Below are 19,015 nucleotides of genomic sequence, written 5' to 3'. Positions count from 1 at the left end.
GTAAAGTGATTTACGGCCCGTAAACCATGGTCGTAAACCACCATGAAGGCAGCCCAGCTTCTGGTTCTGGAAATGGCTAAATACGCCCATGGAGGACGAGCCGTATAGTGGAATACGGTCCGTAAATCTCCATGGACGACCACTGTTCACCCAGCACAGATTTCACAAGTCATTAAATATGAGGATCAAGACTTGTCTTATTTCATTACAACATTACACCACTTCTCTCTAAAACTTCTCTCTACATTTATTATATGCGTTTTCAAGGATTATAAGCCATCAATAACATTAAGACAAGTGAATCAAGGATAAGGGAATCATCAAGGATCATCCAAGTCAAAAAAATCCAAATGGAGAAAAACTAGGGTTTTGCTCAAAGAGGAGTATTATCAACCAAAGCTTGTTCCTACAACTTCTAAGGTAAGATTGATGATTTTTACAAGATGTTTAAGGAATTGGAGAATTAAAATACATGGATTGTAGAAAATGTGGTCAACTAGGTCATGAATGATGAATAGTGACATTTTGAGAAATAGTTAGAATTGAGTTATGAATGTTGTTGTGTTGTGATATGAATGTGTTATAAATGTTATTAAGATCATGAACTAGACACTTTAGACGAATGGACGAAGTTGGATGTTATGACCATGAATGTGGGTGAATTAGAGGCAAATTGAGGAATCTAGATAATGTGGATAATGTGAATGACTAATGGCCATTGTTATGATATTAATGAAGGTATAAACGCTAGCATTCGAAGGGAACGTGCAAGTGTAGATAATTCGACGGAAAGGTATGTAAGGCTAACCCTTCATTCATAAGGCATGGTTCTTGGCCAAATTCCTAATTCCTCTATATGAGTATGTTGTCTTCACATGGTTGACAATCCGAGCTCATAAGCTCACGACCCTTGATATGTGCTATGATTATACTATGTTCCTCGTATGACGAGTAAGTCTATAATGTAGATGCAACGATAATGATGAGGATAGTAATGATGATGAGAGTAAAATGAGATTAGAGATGCTTACGAGCTATGATATATGTATATGTATGCCTATGAAGGGCTATGATAAGACCCCGAGCTTATGATGCCGGGTAAAACTATATGTATATGACTATGTATAAAGTATGTATACGATTACGAAACGCGCGCACACCTCTGCAGATGGTACGGATAACCCTGACGCCTTGGTAGGGCCAGGTATGTATGATCTTGAGCCTCGGTTGGCCAAGTATGTATGACACACGGATCCTACGAGGTTGGGTATGCTATGTAAATACTATGTATATGATATGATCATGTATATGATATGAATATGAGTGTGATAAGACTTAGTAACGGCATGTATACGAACATGAACACAAAGTGGTATGGCTATTATTATGGGATACGAACGACGATGTATGCAAGTAAGCGACATGATGATGATGATATTACTGTCTCCCCTCCTATGCTATTTTCATATGATATCTATTATGCTTTTATACTGATGTTGATCATGCCTTACATACTCAGTACATTCTTCGTACTGACGTCCTTTTGTTTGTGGACGCTGCGTCATGCCCGCAGGTGCACAGGGAGACAGACTTGATCCATAGCTACTTATTCAGAGATTGCATAGCAGGGCTCCATTTATTTCGGAGCTGTAGCTTTTGCATACTTATTCTTTTGTGTATATAATTATGGGCATAGCGGGGTCCTGTCCCGCTCATATGATATGTCATACTCTTAGAGGCTCGTGGTCATGTGTATGTGGGTAGAGATGTTCGGCCATGTCGGCCCATGTTTTGTTTATCTTTTGTTAGCCACGTCGGCCTTGTACTTATGATGTGGCACAAATGCCTATGAAATGTTAAATGATGATGGTCGTCTAATGGGATCAATATGATTAACCATAAGAAAAGCACGAATTGACTTATGGTTCACCTAGATGTTTTGTTATGTGCGATAAGGGGGTGCTTGGGTGGGGTAGCACCGGGTGCTCGTCGCAGCCCCCTAGCCAGGTCATGACAAAAGTGGTATCAGAGCAGTTCAGTCCTAGGATGTGTCTACGAGCCGTGTCTAGAAGAGTCTAGGCTATGGGTGTGTTGCGCGCCACACTTATAAACGAGAAGCTGCGGACATTTTAGGAATATATGACCTTCTTTCTTCATAAGAATCATGCGATAGAGCTATGATGTAAGACATTCTTGTTCCTAAATCGTGTGTTGTGTATTTAAGAGATGCCTAAAAAGAAAAAGGCTACAGCAGCCCAAAAGGGCAAGACGGTGGCAGAAAAGAGGCTGAAAGAGCACCGCCACCGGTAGTAGAGGAGGATGAGTCCCAGAGTACGGCTCAATCTCAGTCCTCCCAGGCAGTGCCTATTACCGAGGAGCACGTGGGAACCGCAGCCCCAGCTCCAGCTCCTCCACCGAACGCTTCGGGCCAAGACGTGAGGGAGGCCATTAGTTTGTTGACTCAGTTGGTTGCGGCTCAGACTCAGAGGCCAAGCGCAAGGCAAGGTGATAGGGCTGTTAGTGCAAGGGCCCGTGACTTCATTGCTTTGAAACCCCCGGAATTCTTTGGGTCGAAACTGGAGGAGGATCCCCAGGACTTTATTGATGGTATGCTAAGGACGCTCCGGTTGATACATGCTTCAGACACCGAATCGGTGGAGCTAGCGTCATATAGATTGAGGGATGTCTCAATCCAGTGGTATACGGTTTGGATGGCTTCGCGGGGAGCCAATGCACCTCCACCGGTATGGTAAGAGTTTGTTGACGCTTTTCTCCGTCATTATATGCCCCCAGAAGTTCGGCGAGCTAGGGTCGATAAATTCTTGAATCTGAGGCAAGGTAGCATGAGTGCTACAGAGTATAGTCTCCGCTTTAACTCCTTGGCCAGGTATGATTCGGCCATGGTAGCAGATATGGGAAATCGGGTGCACCAGTTTGTGAAAGGCCTAGGGCCACACTTGATGGATAAATGCTTAACTGCGACCCTTCAGGATGGCATGGATATTGCACGCATTCAGGCACATGCTCAGGATTTAGAGGAACACCTACAGCAGCGGAGAAATGAACGTGAGAAAGATAGGGGACATAGCAAGAGAACTAGACCTTCAGGTTCGAGGAGCGAGTCCAGGGGTGGACACGGACAGCAGCTTCCCAACTATTCAGGCTATTCTATGACCAGTCCACCTCCACGATTTTCAGGCCAGGGCCTTGATAGATCTGCTCGTTCAGGGCCGAGTCCGAGTTATACAGGACCTCAGTTCAGAGGTGATTTGGGCCAGTCAAGGCCACACGTACCACCGTGTTCCCAGTGTGGTAAGATGCATTGGGGTCGATGCCGATTTGGTTCAGATGATTACTATTCATGTGGTCGGCCAGGCCATATTATGCGTGATTGCCCCTCAGTACATGGTAGAGGTAGGATCCAGCCATCAGGGTCGGTAGCCAAATATTCGGCATCTGTACGCCCTACGGGGCCAGGTTCACATGCGCCAGCTGGCCATGGTAGAGGCAGAGGGAGAGCTTCCAGTACTAGCGGTTCTCAGCACCGTATTTATGCTTTGGCTGGACGCCAAGATCTTGAGTCTTCTCCTGACGTAGTCATAGGTATATTATCGGTATTCTCTCATGATGTATATGCTTTGATCGACCCGGGCTCCACATTGTCTAATGTTACTCCATATATTGCGGGTCGGTTTATAGTCGAGCCGGAGTCGATCAAACCTTTTGAGGTGTCTACGCCCGTTGGCGAATCGGTGATAGCTAGCCGAGTGTATAGAGATTGTGTAGTCGTGATATGTGACCACCGTACTATAGCTGACTTGCATGAACTAAAGATGGTAGATTTTGATGTCATTATGGGCATGGATTGGTTGGCTTCTTGCTACGCCAATGTTGATTGTAGAATGAAAATGGTTCGCTTCCAGTTTCCGGGAGAACCAGTCTTAGAATGGAAAGGAAATACGGCGTCACCAAAAGGTAGGTTTATTTCCTATCTAAAGGCAAGGAAGATGATCACGAAATGGTGCATTTATCACATAGTACGAGTTCAAGATGTAGAAGCTGAGTCGCCGACTCTTCAGTCAGTTCCGGTAGTGAACGAATTTCCGGATATGTTCCCGGAAGAGCTTCCGGGCCTTCCTCCCGAGCGAGAGATCGATTTTGTGATTGATAGGTTGCCAGACACTAATCCCATATCTATTCCTCCCTATAGGATGGCACCAGCAGAGTTGAAAGAGTTGAAGGAGCAATTAAAAGACTTGCTTGAAAAAGGCTTCATTAGGCGTAGTTCATCCCCGTGGGGAGCACCCGTATTGTTTGTCTGGAAGAAGGATGGCTCCTTGAGAATGTGCATTGATTATCGGCAATTGAATAAAGTGACAATTAAGAACAAGTATCCCCCCCCCCCCCGAGGATTGATTATTTATTTGATCAATTTCAAGGTGCCAAATGGTTTTCAAAGATTGATTTGAGGTCCGGGTATCACCAAGTAAGATTTAGGAAGAACGATATCCCTAAGACAGCTTTCAGAACAAGATATGGCCATTTCGAGTTCTGAGTAATGTCGTTTGGGCTAACTAATGCACCGGCAGTGTTTATGGACTTAATGAACAATGTATTCAGGCCTTTTCTGGATCTATTCGTGATTGTATTCATCGATGATATCGTAGTGTATTCTAGATCCGAGGCAGAACATGCGGATCACTTGCGTATTGTCCTTGGAGTTCTTCGAACCCGAGAGTTATTCGCGAAGTTTTCCAATTGCGAGATTTGGTTGAACTCAGTGGCATTTCTGGGCCACATTGTTGCAGCTGACGGTATTCGAGTGGATAGCCAAAAGATTGAGGCAGTGAAGACTTGGCCAAGGCCCACGACCCCTACGGAGATTCGTAGCTTTTTGGGCTTAGCAGGTTATTACAGAAGATTTGTTGAGGGTTTGTCTTCTATTTCTACACCGCTCACCAAGTTGACTCACAAGTCAGTTAAGTTTCAATGGATAGATGCTTGCGAGCGTAGTTTCCAAGAGTTGAAAGACCGACTGACTTCAGCCCCAGTCTTGACACTTCCAGAGGGATTGGAAGGATATGTTATTTATTGTGATGCTTCAGGCGTCGGTCTAGGCTGTGTATTGATGCAAATGGTAAGGTGATTGCATATGCTTCTAGACAATTACGGAAACATGAGCAAAATTATCCTACCCATGACTTAGAATTGGCCGCGGTGGTCCATGCTTTAAAGATATGGAGACATTACTTATATGGTGTCCACGTGAATATTTATACAGATCATAAGAGTCTCCAGTACATCTTCAAGCAGAAAGAGTTGAATTTGCGGCAACGACGATGGCTAGAGTTGCTAAAAGACTATGATGTTGAAATCCTGTACCACCCCCGAAAGGCAAATGTTGTGGCTGATGCTCTTAGCCGTAGGTCGATGGGAAGTCTAAGTGATGTACGAACAGAAAAGAAAGAGATGGCTCGTGATCTTCAAAAGTTAGCTAGCCTAGGAGTCCGAGTTGTGGACTTAGGTAGCAGCGAAGCTAATATTCAGAATTCAACAGTTTCATCGTTAGTAGCGGAAGTAAAAGAGCGAAAATATGAGGATCCCATGCTAATGCGGTACAGAGATACACTCCCTCAGAAGGAGGAGTCATCATTTGACATTTCGGAAGATGGAGTTCTCCGATGTCGAGGCAGGTTATTTGATCCCGATGTGGCAGGTCTAAGCCATCAGATTTTGAGAGAAGCTCATTGTTCCCGTTACTTTGTTCACCCCGGAGCGACGAAAATGTATCATGATCTTAAGACTACATATTGGTGGAATGGGATGAAGAAAGACGTAGCGGAATTAGTAGCTCAGTGTCCTAATTGCCAACAAGTGAAGATAGAACACCAAAAGCCGGGTGGCTTAATGCAAGCTATAGAAATCCCAACTTGGAAGTGGGAAGTGATTAATATGGATTTCATTACAGGGTTACCCCTTTCTCGACGTAAATATGATTCTATATGGGTGATCGTGGATAGACTCACAAAGTCAGCGCATTTCTTACCGGTCAGAACGACCTATATGGCAGAAGATTATGCCAAGCTTTATCTTAAAGAGATAGTGAGACTCCATGGCGTTCCGGTATCTATTATCTCCGATAGAGGAACTCAGTTTACAGCCAAGTTTTGGGGGTCTTTCCAAGAAGGTTTAGGGACCCAAGTGCGCCTAAGCACGACATTTCACCCCCAGACCGATGGGCAAGCTGAACGTACTATTCAGACTCTTGAAGATATGTTACGGGTATGTATGATAGATTTTGGAGGAAATTGGGATGACCATTTGCCACTCATTGAGTTTGCTTACAATAACAGTCATCATTCTAGCATCCAATTGGGTGGTTTGAAACCGGAGAAGCTAAGTTGATAGGGCCAAACTTGGTCCAGCAAGCAATAGAGAAAGTCAAGCTCATACAAGATCGGCTGTTAGCGGCTCAAAGTCGCCAGAAGTCCTATGCGAATAATCGTCGAAGGGACTTAGAGTTCCAAGTTAAGGATTGGGTATTCTTGAAAGTGTCGTCAATGAAAGGCGTTATGAGATTTGGCAAAAAGGGGAAGCTCAGTCCCCGGTATATCGGACCCTATAAGATTGTGCGCAAAATAGGCAAAGTGGCCTATGAGCTAGATCTACCTCCAGATTTGGAGTCAGTCCATCCAGTATTTCATGTCTCGATGTTTCGGAAGTGTGTTGGAGATCCTACGAGGATCGTCCCAGTGAATGATATTCAAGTGACAGAAAAGTTAACTTATGATGAAATACCCATTGCAATATTAGATAGGCAAGTACGGAGGCTTAGAAACAAAGAAGTGGCCTCAATTAAAGTTCTGTGGAGAAATAACAATCGAGAGGAAATGACATGGGAAGCGGAAGATAATATGCGATCCAAATACCCATATTTATTTCAGCCCTTGGAAGAAGTCTAAGATGAGACGTCAAAATCATAAGGTATGCATGTTTTCCCTTTTATACATTCAGGTCGTGTGTGGCCAAATTTCTAGTGCTGTTGTATTATTGCCCTGTGAGACATTGTTATTGTGGGTTGTTGTGACAGGGTGGTAGTTCCACATTACAGAGGAAACTCTGGCGAAAGTTTTATAGAATTCCCCAACCCTTTAACATTCGAGGACGAATGTTCCTAAGGGGGGTAGAATGTTACACCTCGGAAAATTTTCCGTTGGTACGCAAGTGGATAAACTAGTGATGAATATGAGTGCATGATGTCTATGAGCAAGAAACGACTTTGATAACCTTAGGCGAGATTTCGAAGGTATCCGGTATGAGACGAAGAAGTTGGCTAAGTTAAGATGAGATACAAGGTGAGCAATGCATGTGCATGGACGGGGGTGATTAAAAATGAGAAGTCTAAGAAATATGGGAAGTTGTAGAATTGCAACTGCCCAGTGGTCGTATATTGCAAAATACGGACCGTAAAGTGCAATATGGTCCGTAAACTGCCATGCAAGGCTTCGACTTTCTGCCAGCCGAGGAAATGGTTAAATACGACCTGGTGGACGGACCGTAAAGTGATTTACGGGCCATAAACCGTGGTCGTAAACCACCATGAAGGAAGCCCAGCTTCTGGTTCTGGAAATGGCTAAATACGCCCATGGAGGACGAGCCGTATAGTGGAATACGGTCCCTAAACCTCCATGGACGACCACTGTTCACCCAACACAAATTTCACAAGTCATTAAATATGAGGATCAAGACTTGTCTTATTTCATTACAACATTACACCACTTCTCCCTAAAACTTCTCTCTACATTTATTATATGAGTTTTCAAGGATTATAAGCCATCAATAACATTAAGACAAGTGAATCAAGGATAAGGGAATCATCAAGGATCATCCAAGTCAAAATAATCCAAATGGAGAAAAACTAGGGTTTTTCTCAAAGAGGAGTATTATCAACCAAAGCTTGTTCCTACAACTTCTAAGGTAAGATTCATGATTTTTACAAGATGTTTAAGGTATTGTAGAATTAATATACATGGATTGTAGAAAATATGGTCAACTAGGTCATGAATGATGAATAGTGACATTTTGAGAAATAGTTTGAATTGAGTTATGAATGTTGTTGTGTTGTGATATGAATGTGTTTTAAATGGTATTAAGATCATGAACTAGACACTCTAGACGAATGGACGAAGTTGGATGTTACGACCATGAATGTGGGTGAATTAGAGGCAAATTGAGGAATCTATATAATGTGGATAATGTGAATGACTAATGGCCATTGTTATGATATTAATGAAGGTATAAACGCTAGCATTGGAAGGGAACGTGCAAGTGTAGAATAGTTCGACGGAAAGGTATGTAAGGCTAACCCTTCATTCATAAGGCATGGTTCTTTGCCAAATTCCTAATTCCTCTATATGAGTATGTTGTCTTCACATGGTTGACATTCCGAGCTCATAAGCTCACGACCCTTGATATGTACTATGATTATACTATGTTCCTCGTATGACGAGTAAGTCTATAATGTAGATGTAACGATAATGATAAGGATAGTAATGATGATGAGAGTAAAATGAGATTAGAGATGCTTACGAGCTATGATATATGTATATGTATGCCTATGAAGGGCTATGATAAGACCCCGAGCTTCTGTTGCCGGGTAAGACTATATGTATATGACTATGTATAAAGTATGTATACGATTACGAAACGCGCGCACACCTCTGCAGATGGTACGGATAACCCTGACGCCTTGGTAGGGCCAGGTATGTATGATCTTGAGCCTCGGTTGGCCAAGTATGTATGACACACCGATCCTACGAGGTTGGGTATGCTATGTAAATACTATGTATATGATATGACCATGTATATGATATGAATATGAGTGTGATAAGACTTAGTAAGGGCATGTATACGAACATGAACACAAAGTGGTATGGCTATTATTATGGGATGCGAACGACGATGTATGCAAGTAAGCGACATGTTGATGATGATGATATTACTGTCTCCCCTCCTATGTTATTTTCATATGATATCTATTATGCTTCTATACTGATGTTGATCATGCTTTACATACTCAGTACATTCTTCGTACTGACGTCCTTTTGTTTGTGGACGCTGCGTCATGCCCGCAGGTGCACAGGGAGACAGACTTGATCCATAGCTGCTTATTCAGAGATTGCATAGCAGAGCTCCATTTCTTTCGGAGCCGTAGCTTTTGGATACTTATTCTTTTGTGTATATAATTATGGGCATAGCGGGGTCCTGTCCCGCTCATACGATATGTCATCCTCTTAGAGGCTTGTGGTCATGTGTATGTGGGTAGAGATGTTCGGCCATGTCGGCCCATGTTTTGTATATCTTTTGTTAGCCACGTCGGCCTTGTACTTATGATGTGGCATAGATGCCTATGATATGTTAAATGATGATGGTCGTCTAATGGGATCAATATGATTAACGATAAGAAAAGCACGAATTGACTTATGGTTCACCTAGATGTTATGTTATGTACGATAAGGGGGTGCTCGGGTGGGGTAGCACCGGGTGCTCCTCGCGGCCCCCTAGCCGGGTCGTGACATTAACGATACTCCTAACTAAATCTCATCATGCCATTACTCTTTTGCACAACATCTTTTCTCGTTAGGACATATTACAAGCTTATATCTTATCTCCTTTAGATTCTAGGAAAACTTTGGCAGAGTTTCCTCTATATTTCTTACTATCCCAAAACCTGCAAGCAGCAAATACCAGCAATGCCTCACAGGGCCAATATATATATACGACATATCTCAGCCACACAGGACTCCCACTTTCAAATAAAAGCACAAAGATGTCGAAACTTACCTCATATATCAAGCTTTGAGATGTACATGATCCTTTAGCGATCCGCCCTGTTACCTCTTCCTATTTACTTTCTCTTTCATTCTTCGGCTTTACATTTAAATCATATCTCAATATTCTTACTTTATTCGACACACATCTTTCGTACCGTTGCTTACCTTTGTTCTGATTCATTTAATTTTCTTAGTTCTCAACTTATAGTTGAACTTATCATCAAGAGACACATTTAATCAATTTCTCTGTCATATGAGCACTGACTTACTTTCACGACAATCAATTTATCATCATATAATTACATATTTCGATAACGTAGCCTCAACGAAGGGGCTTACCTCCGTAGCTTTCTGTTACACCTCGGAAAAATCTTCCGTTGGTACGCAAGTGAATGAACTAGCGAAATACGAGTATCGGGTTAATGATGACTTAAGGGAATTTTGGGAAAGAGTTATAACGTCCCTTAGATTAGTATTGAAGTGTTAAACAAGTGTTAAAAAGGTTCCATGAGGATCGGAGATCAAACGTAGTGGCGAAACTAAGTTCAGTGACTGATGAGTTCTACGGCTCATTATACGGACCGTATAATGTTATACGGACCGTATAGTGGACCGTAAAACCATCATAGTGAAGGTTGGTTGCTGGTGGAATTTTACGGTCAGTTATACGGACCGTATAACGAACCGTCGAATGGTCACAGTGAAAGGTTGCTCACTGGTAACGTTTTACGGTCAGTTATACGGACCGTAAAACTGTTTTACGGACCGTATAACGGACCGTCAAGTAGTCACAGTGAAGGGGTGCTGGGCAGACCCATTTCACGGTCTATTATACGGACCGTATAACCATTATACGGACCGTATAATGGACCGTATAATGGAACCCGACAGTTCGGTGATGATTTAATAAATAAAGACCAAGTTCATGAAAATCATTTCCACATTTCCTCTCTCTCTCTAAAACATCTCTCTAAAACTTTTGTACAAGTTTTCAAGGGTATTAATCCATCAACCACATTAAACAAGTAAATCCAAGGTAGAAACCCATCAAGGATCATCTAAAGTCAAGAAACCCAAATGGAGAAAAACTAGGGTTTTACTCAAAGTGGAGTATTATCAACAAAAGCTTGTCCCTACAACTTCTAAGGTAAGATTCATGATTTTTATATGATGTTTACGGTATTGGAGAATAAAAATGCATGGATTGTAGAAAACATGGTCCACTAGGACATGAATGATGAATATTGACGTTTTTGAGACATAGTTTGAATTGAATCATGATTGTTGTTGTATTGTGATATGAGTGTGTTATAAATGACGTTAAGATCATGAAATAGACATTGTATATGGATGAACGAAGTTGGGTGTTGTGACCATAAATAGGGACAAATGGAAGTGAATTGAGAATGTGGATAATATAGATGATTAATGGCCATGGAAATGATATTATAAATGTGTTGTTGACGTTTGGGGGTTGAATTATGATATGGACAAATGTTGTATAGATAAAGGAGATGCTGTCCAATTTCCTCTAGTTCTAGCCATGTGCACTAGTTATCGATACTAATGATAGTATGGCCTTAATGAAGGTAGAAACGTGAGCATCGAAGGAGTACGTGCAAGTGTAGAATAATTCGACAAAGAGGTATGTAAGGCTAACCCTTCTTTCATAAGGCATGGTTCTTTGGCCAAACTCCTAATCCCTCTATATGAGCATGTTGACTACAAATGTTTCACATTCCGAGCTCATAAGCTCACTATCCTTGATTGGTACTACGAATGCGCTACGCACCTCAGGTGGCGAGTAAGATTACGATATAGAAGTAACAATAACGATAATGATAGTAATGATGATGGTGATAATAATGATGCTAAAGGTGCCTACGGGCTGTTATACTCATACGTACCTATGAAGGGCTATAATGAAACCCCGAGCTTATAACGCCGGGTAGAATATATGTGTATAAATATGTATAGAATATGCATACGATTACGAAACGCGCGCACACATCTGCAGATGGTACGGATAACCCTGAAGCCTTGGTAGGGCCAGGTATGAGTAACATTGAGCCTTGGTTGGCCAAGTATGTATATGAAATACTGATCCAATGAGGTCGGGTACGCTATGTAAATGCCATGTATACGAAATGACTATGTATGTATATATTATGTAAAAGAATGTGATGAGACTATGTATAAGAATACGAATGAGGACATGTACACTAATACGAGCACAAGCATGGTACGAGTTTTATTATGGGGCACGAATGCCGATGTGAGTAAGTAAGCGACATGATGATGATGATATTATTGTCTCCCCTCCTATGCTATTCCATATATTGTTCATTATGTTGTATATCAATGTTAATCATGCTTTACATACTCAGTACATTCTTCGTACTGACGTCCTTTTGTTTGTGGACGCTGCGTCATGCCCGCAGGTGCACAGGGAGACAGACTTGACCCATAGCTGCCTATTTGAAGATTTCATAGAGAGCTCCATTTCCTTCGGAGCCATATCTTTTGGGTACTCATTCTTTTGTGTATATAATTATAGGCATAGCGGGGTCCTGTCCCGCTCATGATATGTCATACTCTTAGAGGCTCGTAGTCATGTGTATGTGGGTAGAGATGTTTGGCCATGTCGGCCTATGTTTTGTATATCTTTTGTTGGCCTCGTCGGCCTTGTATATTTGACATGGCATAGATGCCCATGATATATTAATTGATGATGGTCGTCCAATGGGACTAGCTTGATTAATGATTTAAAATGCATGAAATGAATTATGGTTCACCTAGATGTTATGATATGCCTGATAAGGGGGTGCCCGGGTGGGGTAGCACCGGGTGCTCGTCGTGGCCCCCTAGTCGGGTCGTGACAAAAGTGGTATCAGAGCAGTTCAGTCCTAGGATGTGTCTACGAGCCGTGTCTAGTAGAGTCTTGGTTATGGGTGTGTTGCGCGCCACACTTATAAACGAGAAGCTGCGGACATCTTAGGAATATATGACCTTCTTTCTTCATAAGAATCGTGCGATAAAGCTATGATGTAAGAAATTCCTGTTCTTAAATCGTGTGTTGTGTATTTCAGAGATGCCTAAAAAGAAAAAGGCAACAGCAGCCCAAAGGGGCAAGACGGTGGCAGAAAAGCGGGCTGAAAGAGCACCGCCACCGGTAGTAGAGGAAGATGAGTCCTAGAGTGCGGCTCAATCTCAGTCCTCCCAGACAGTGCCTATTACTGAGGAGCACGTGGGAGCCTCAGCCCCAGTTCCAGCTCCTCCGCCGAATGCTTCAGGCCAAGACGTAAGAGAGGCCATTAATTTGTTGACTCAGTTGGTTGCGGCCCAGACTCAGAGGCCAAGCGCGGGGCAGGGTGACAGGACTGTTAGCGCAAGGGCCCGTGACTTTATTGCTTTGAAACCCCCGGAATTCTTTGGGTCGAAACTGGAGGAGGATCCCCAGGACTTTGTTGATGGTATACTAAGGACGCTCCGATTGATACATGCTTCAGACACCGAATCGGTGGAGCTAGCGTCATACAGATTGAGGGATGTCTCAATCCAGTGGTACACGGTTTGGATGGCTTCGCGGGGAGCCAATGCACCTCCGCCGGTATGGCAAGAGTTTGTCGATGCTTTTCTCCGTCACTACATGCCTCCAGAAGTTCGGCGAGCTAGGGCCGATAAATTCTTGAATCTGAGGCAAGGTAGCATGAGTGCTACAGAGTATAGTCTCCGCTTCAATTCCTTGGCTAGGTATGCTTCAGCCATGGTAGCGGATATGGGCGATCGGGTGCACCGGTTTGTGAAGGGCCTAGGGCCACATTTGATGGATAAATGCTTGACTGCATCTCTTCAGGATGGCATGGATATTGCACGTATTCAGGCGCATGCTCAGGAATTGGAGGAACACCTACAGCAGCGGAGGAATGAACGTGAACAGGATAGGGGACATAGCAAGAGGGCTAGATCTTCGGGGCCGATGAGTGAGTCCAAAGGTGGGCACCGGCAGCAGCCCCCTGGGCATGCAGGCTACTCTATGACCAGTGTGCTCCCACGGTTTTCAGGCCAGAGATTGGATAGATCTGCTTATTCAGGGCCGAGCCCGAGTTATTCAGGGCCTCAGTATAGAGATGATTTAGGCCAGTCTAGACCACCCGTGCCACGATGTTCCCAGTGTGGGAAGCTGCATTGGGGTCAGTGCCGATCAGGTTCAGATGCTTGCTATTCTTGTGGTCGACCAGGCCACATTATGCGTGATTGCCCCTCAGTACAGGGTAGAGGTAGGGCCCAGCCATCAGGGTCGATAGCCGGGTCTTCAGCATCAGTACGCCCAATGGGGCCAGGTTCACATGCGCCGGTTGGCCATGGTAGAGGTAGAGGCAGAGCTCCCAGTTCCAGCGGTCCTCAGCACCGTATTTATGCTTTGGCTGGACGCCAAGATCTTGAGTCTTCTCCTGATGTGGTCACAGGTATATTATCGGTATTCTCTCATGATGTATATGCTTTGATTGATCCGGGCTCCACATTGTCTTATGTTACTCCATATATTGCGGGTCGATTTATAATTGAGCCGGAGTCTATTAAGCCTTTTGAGGTGTCTACGCCCGTTGGCGAATCGGTGATAGCTAGCCGAGTGTATAGAGATTGCGTAGTGGTGATATGTGACCGCCGTACAGTAGCTGATTTGCATGAACTAAAAATGGTAGATTTTGATGTTATTATGGGCATGGATTGGTTGGCTTCTTGCTACGCCAATGTTGATTGTAGAACAAAGATGGTTCGTTTCCAGTTCCCGGGCGAACCAGTCTTAGAATGGAAAGGGAATACGGCGTCACCAAAGGGTAGGTTTATTTCCTATCTAAAAGCGAGGAAGATGATCACTAAAGGGTGTATTTATCACCTAGTGCGAGTTCAAGATGTAGAAGTTGAGTCGCCGACTCTTCAATCAATTCCTGTAGTGAACGAATTTCCGGATGTGTTCCCGGAAGAGCTTCCAGGCCTTCCTCCCGAGCGAGAGATAGATTTTGCGATTGATGTGTTGCCAGACACTAATCCCATATCTATTCCTCCCTATAGGATGGCACCCGCAGAGTTGAAAGAGTTGAAGGAGCAACTGAAAGACTCGCTTGAAAAAGGCTTCTTTCGGCCTAGTTCATCCCCGTGGGGAGCACCCGTATTGTTCGTCCGGAAGAAGGATGGCTCCTTGAGAATGTGCATTGATTATCGACAATTGAATAAAGTGACAATTAAGAACAAGTATCCCCTCCCGAGGATTGATGATTTATTTGATCAATTGCATGGTGCCAAATGGTTTTCAAAGATTGATTTGAGGTCCGGGTATCACCAAGTAAGAGTTAGGGAGAAAGATATCCCTAAGACAGCTTTCAGAACAAGATATGGCCATTTCGAGTTCCGAGTAATGTCGTTTGGGATAACTAATGCACCGGCAGTGTTTATGGACTTAATGAACAATGTATTCAGGCCTTTTCTGGACCTATTCGTGATTCTATTCATCGACGATATCCTAGTGTACTCTAGATCCGAGGCTGAGCATGCGGAGCATTTGCGAACCGTCCTTGGAGTTCTTCGAGCTCGAGAGTTGTTGGCAAAATTCTCCAAATGTGAGTTTTGGTTGAACTCGGTATCATTCCTGGTCCATATTGTTGCAGCTGAGGGTATTCGAGTGGATAGTCAAAAGATCGAGGCAGTGAAAACTTGGCCAAGGCCCACAACCCCTACAGAGGTTCGTAGCTTTTTGGGCTTAGCCGGGTATTACAGAAAATTTGTTGAGGGTTTCTCTTCTATTTCTGCACCGCTCACAAAGTTGACTCAGAAGTCAGCTAAGTTTCAATGGACAGATGCTTGTGAACGTAGTTTCCAAAAGTTGAAAGACAGATTGACTTCTGCCCCAGTCTTGACACTTCCAGAGGGAGTGGAAGGGTATGTTGTTTATTGTGATGCTTCAGGCGTCGGGCTAGGCTGCGTATTGATGCACAATGGTAAGGTGATCGCGTATGCTTCTAGACAATTACGAAAACATGAACAGAATTATCCTACCCATGACTTAGAATTGGCCGCGGTGGTCCCTGCTTTAAAGAAATGGAGACATTACTTATATGGTGTCCACGTGGATATTTATACAGATCATAAGAGTCTCCAATACATCTTCAAGCAGAAAGAGTTAAATTTGCGGCAACGACGATGGCTAGAGTTGCTAAAAGACTATGACGTCGAAATCCTGTACCACCTCGGAAAGGCAAATGTTGTGGCCGATGCTCTTAGCCGCAGGTCTATGGGAAGCTTATGCGATGTGCGACAAGAAAAGAGAGAAATGACCCGTGAGCTTCAGCAGCTAGCCAGCCTAGGGGTCCGAGTAGTGGACTCAGGTAGCAGCAGAGCTACCATTCAGAATTCGGCAGTTCCGTCGCTAGTAGCGGAAGTAAAAGAGCGGCAAGGTGAGGATTCTAGGCTAATGCAGTACAGAGATACGCTCGCTCAGAAAGAGGGGTCACCATTTGATATTTCGGGAGACGGAGCCCTCCGATGCCGAGGCAAGCTATGTGTCCCCGATGTGGCAGACTTACGCCACCAGATTTTGAGAGAGGCTCATTGTTCCCATTACTCCGTTCACCCTGGAACGATGAAGATGTATCATGATCATAAGTCTATATATTGTTGGAATGGGATGAAGAAACATGTAGCGAAGTTTGTAGCCCAATGTCCCAATTGCCAACAAGTAAAAATAGAACACCAAAAGCCGGGTGGCTTATTGCAAGATATAGAAATCCCAACTTGGAAGTGGGAAGTGATTAATATGGATTTCATTACAGGGCTACCTCGTTCTCGATGCAAGTATGATTCCATATGGGTGATTGTGGATAGACTCATTAAATCAGCTCATTTCTTACCGGTCAGGACGACCTATGTGGCAGAAGATTATGCAAGGCTTTATGTTAAAGAAATAGTGAGACTCCATGGTGTCCCAGTGTCTATTATCTCCGATAGAGGAACTCAGTTTACGGCCAAATTTTGGGAGTCCTTTCAAGAGGGTCTAGGGACCCAAGTGCGCCTTAGCACGACATTTCACCCACAGACCGATGGGAAAGCTGAACGCACCATCCAGACTCTTGAAGATATGTTACGGGCATGCATGATAGATTTTGGGGGAAATTGGGATGACCATTTGCCACTCATTGAGTTTGCTTACAATAATAGTTATCACTCCAGCATCCTAATGGCACCATATGAAGCTTTATATGGGCGAAAATGTAGATCCCCGATTGGGTGGTTTGAAACGGGAGAGGCCAAGTTAATGGGGCCCGATTTGGTCCAACAAGCCATAGAGAAAGTCAAGCTCATGCAAGATCGGTTGTTGGCGGCTCAAAGTCGCCAAAACTCTTATGCGGATAATCGTCGAAGGGACTTAGAGTTTCAAGTTAAGGATTGGGTGTTTTTGAAAGTGTCGCCGATGAAGGGCGTTATGAGATTTGGCAAAAAGGGGAAGCTTAGTCCCCGGTATATATGGCCTTATGAAATTGTGCGAAAGATAGGCAAAGTGGCCTATGAATTAGACGTACCTCCAGACTTGGAGTCAGTTCACCCGGTTTTCCATGTCTCGATGCTTCGGAAGTGTGTTGGAGATCCTACGAGGGTCGTCCCAGTGAATGATATTCAAGTGACAGAAAGGTTAACTTATGATGAAATACCCATTGCCATATTAGATAGGCAAGTACGGAGGCTTAGAAACAAAGAAGTGGCCTCAGTTAAAGTTTTGTGGAAAAATAATAATCGAGAGGAAATGACATGGGAAGCGGAAGAAAATATGCAATCCAAGTACCCGCATTTATTTCAGCCCTTGGGAGAAGTCCAAGATGAGACGTCAAAATCATAAGGTATGGATGTTTTCCTTTTTTGCTTCTGGGTCGTGTGTGGCCAAAATTTTCATGTTGTTATGATGTGGCCCTGTGTGGCATCGATATTATGGGTTGTTGTGACAGGTTGTTAGTGCCATGTTATAGGGGAAACACTGGCGAAATGTTTATAAAATCCCGGGTGTTCTCAACATTCGAGGACGAATGTTCTTAAGGGGGGTGAATGTTACACCTCAGAAAAATCTTCCGTTGGTACGCAAGTGAATGAACTAGCGAAATACGAGTATCGGGTTAATGATGACTTAAGGGCATTTTGGGAAAGAGTTATAACGTCCCTTAGATTAGTATTGAAGTGTTAAACAAGTGTTAAGAAGGTTCCATGAGGATCGGAGATCAAACGTAGTGGCGAAACTAAGTTCAGTGACTGATGAGTTCTACGGCTCATTATACGGACCGTATAATGTTATACAGACCGTATAGTGGACCGTAAAACCATCACAGTGAAGGTTGGTTGCTGGTGTAATTTTACGGTCAGTTATACGGACCGTATAAAATTTATACGGACCGTATAACGAACCTTCGAATGGTCACAGTGAAAGGTTGCTCACTGCTAACGTTTTACGGTCAGTTATACGGACCGTAAAACTATTTTACGGACCGTATAACGGACCGTCAAGTAGTCACAGTGAAGGGGTGCTGGGCAGACCCATTTCACGGTCTATTATACGGACCGTATAACCATTATACGGACCGTATAATGGACCGTATAATGAAACCCGACAGTTCGGTGATGATTTAATAAATAAAGACCAAGTTCATGAAAATCATTTCCACATTTCCTCTCTCTCTCTAAAACATCTCTCTACAACTTTTGTACAAGTTTTCAAGGGTATTAATCCATCAACCACATTAAACAAGTAAATCCAAGGTAGAAACCCATCAAGGATCATCTAAAGTCAAGAAATCCAAATAGAGAAAAACTAGGGTTTTACTCAAAGTGGAGTATTATCAACAAAAGCTTGTCCCTACAACTTCTAAGGTAAGATTCATGATTTTTATATGATGTTTACGGTATTGGAGAATAAAAATGCATGGATTGTAGAAAACATGGTCCACTAGGACATGAATGATGAATATTGACGTTTTTGAGACATAGTTTGAATTGAATCATGATTGTTGTTGTATTGTGATATGAGTGTGTTATAAATGACGTTAAGATCATGAAATAGACATTGTATATGGATGAACGAAGTTGGGTGTTGTGACCATAAATAGGGACAAATGGAAGTGAATTGAGAATGTGGATAATGT

Source organism: Lycium barbarum, chromosome 9, assembly GCF_019175385.1.
Source record: "Lycium barbarum isolate Lr01 chromosome 9, ASM1917538v2, whole genome shotgun sequence".
NCBI classification, from domain to species: domain Eukaryota; kingdom Viridiplantae; phylum Streptophyta; class Magnoliopsida; order Solanales; family Solanaceae; genus Lycium; species Lycium barbarum.
This window is presented reverse-complemented; position numbering follows the sequence as displayed.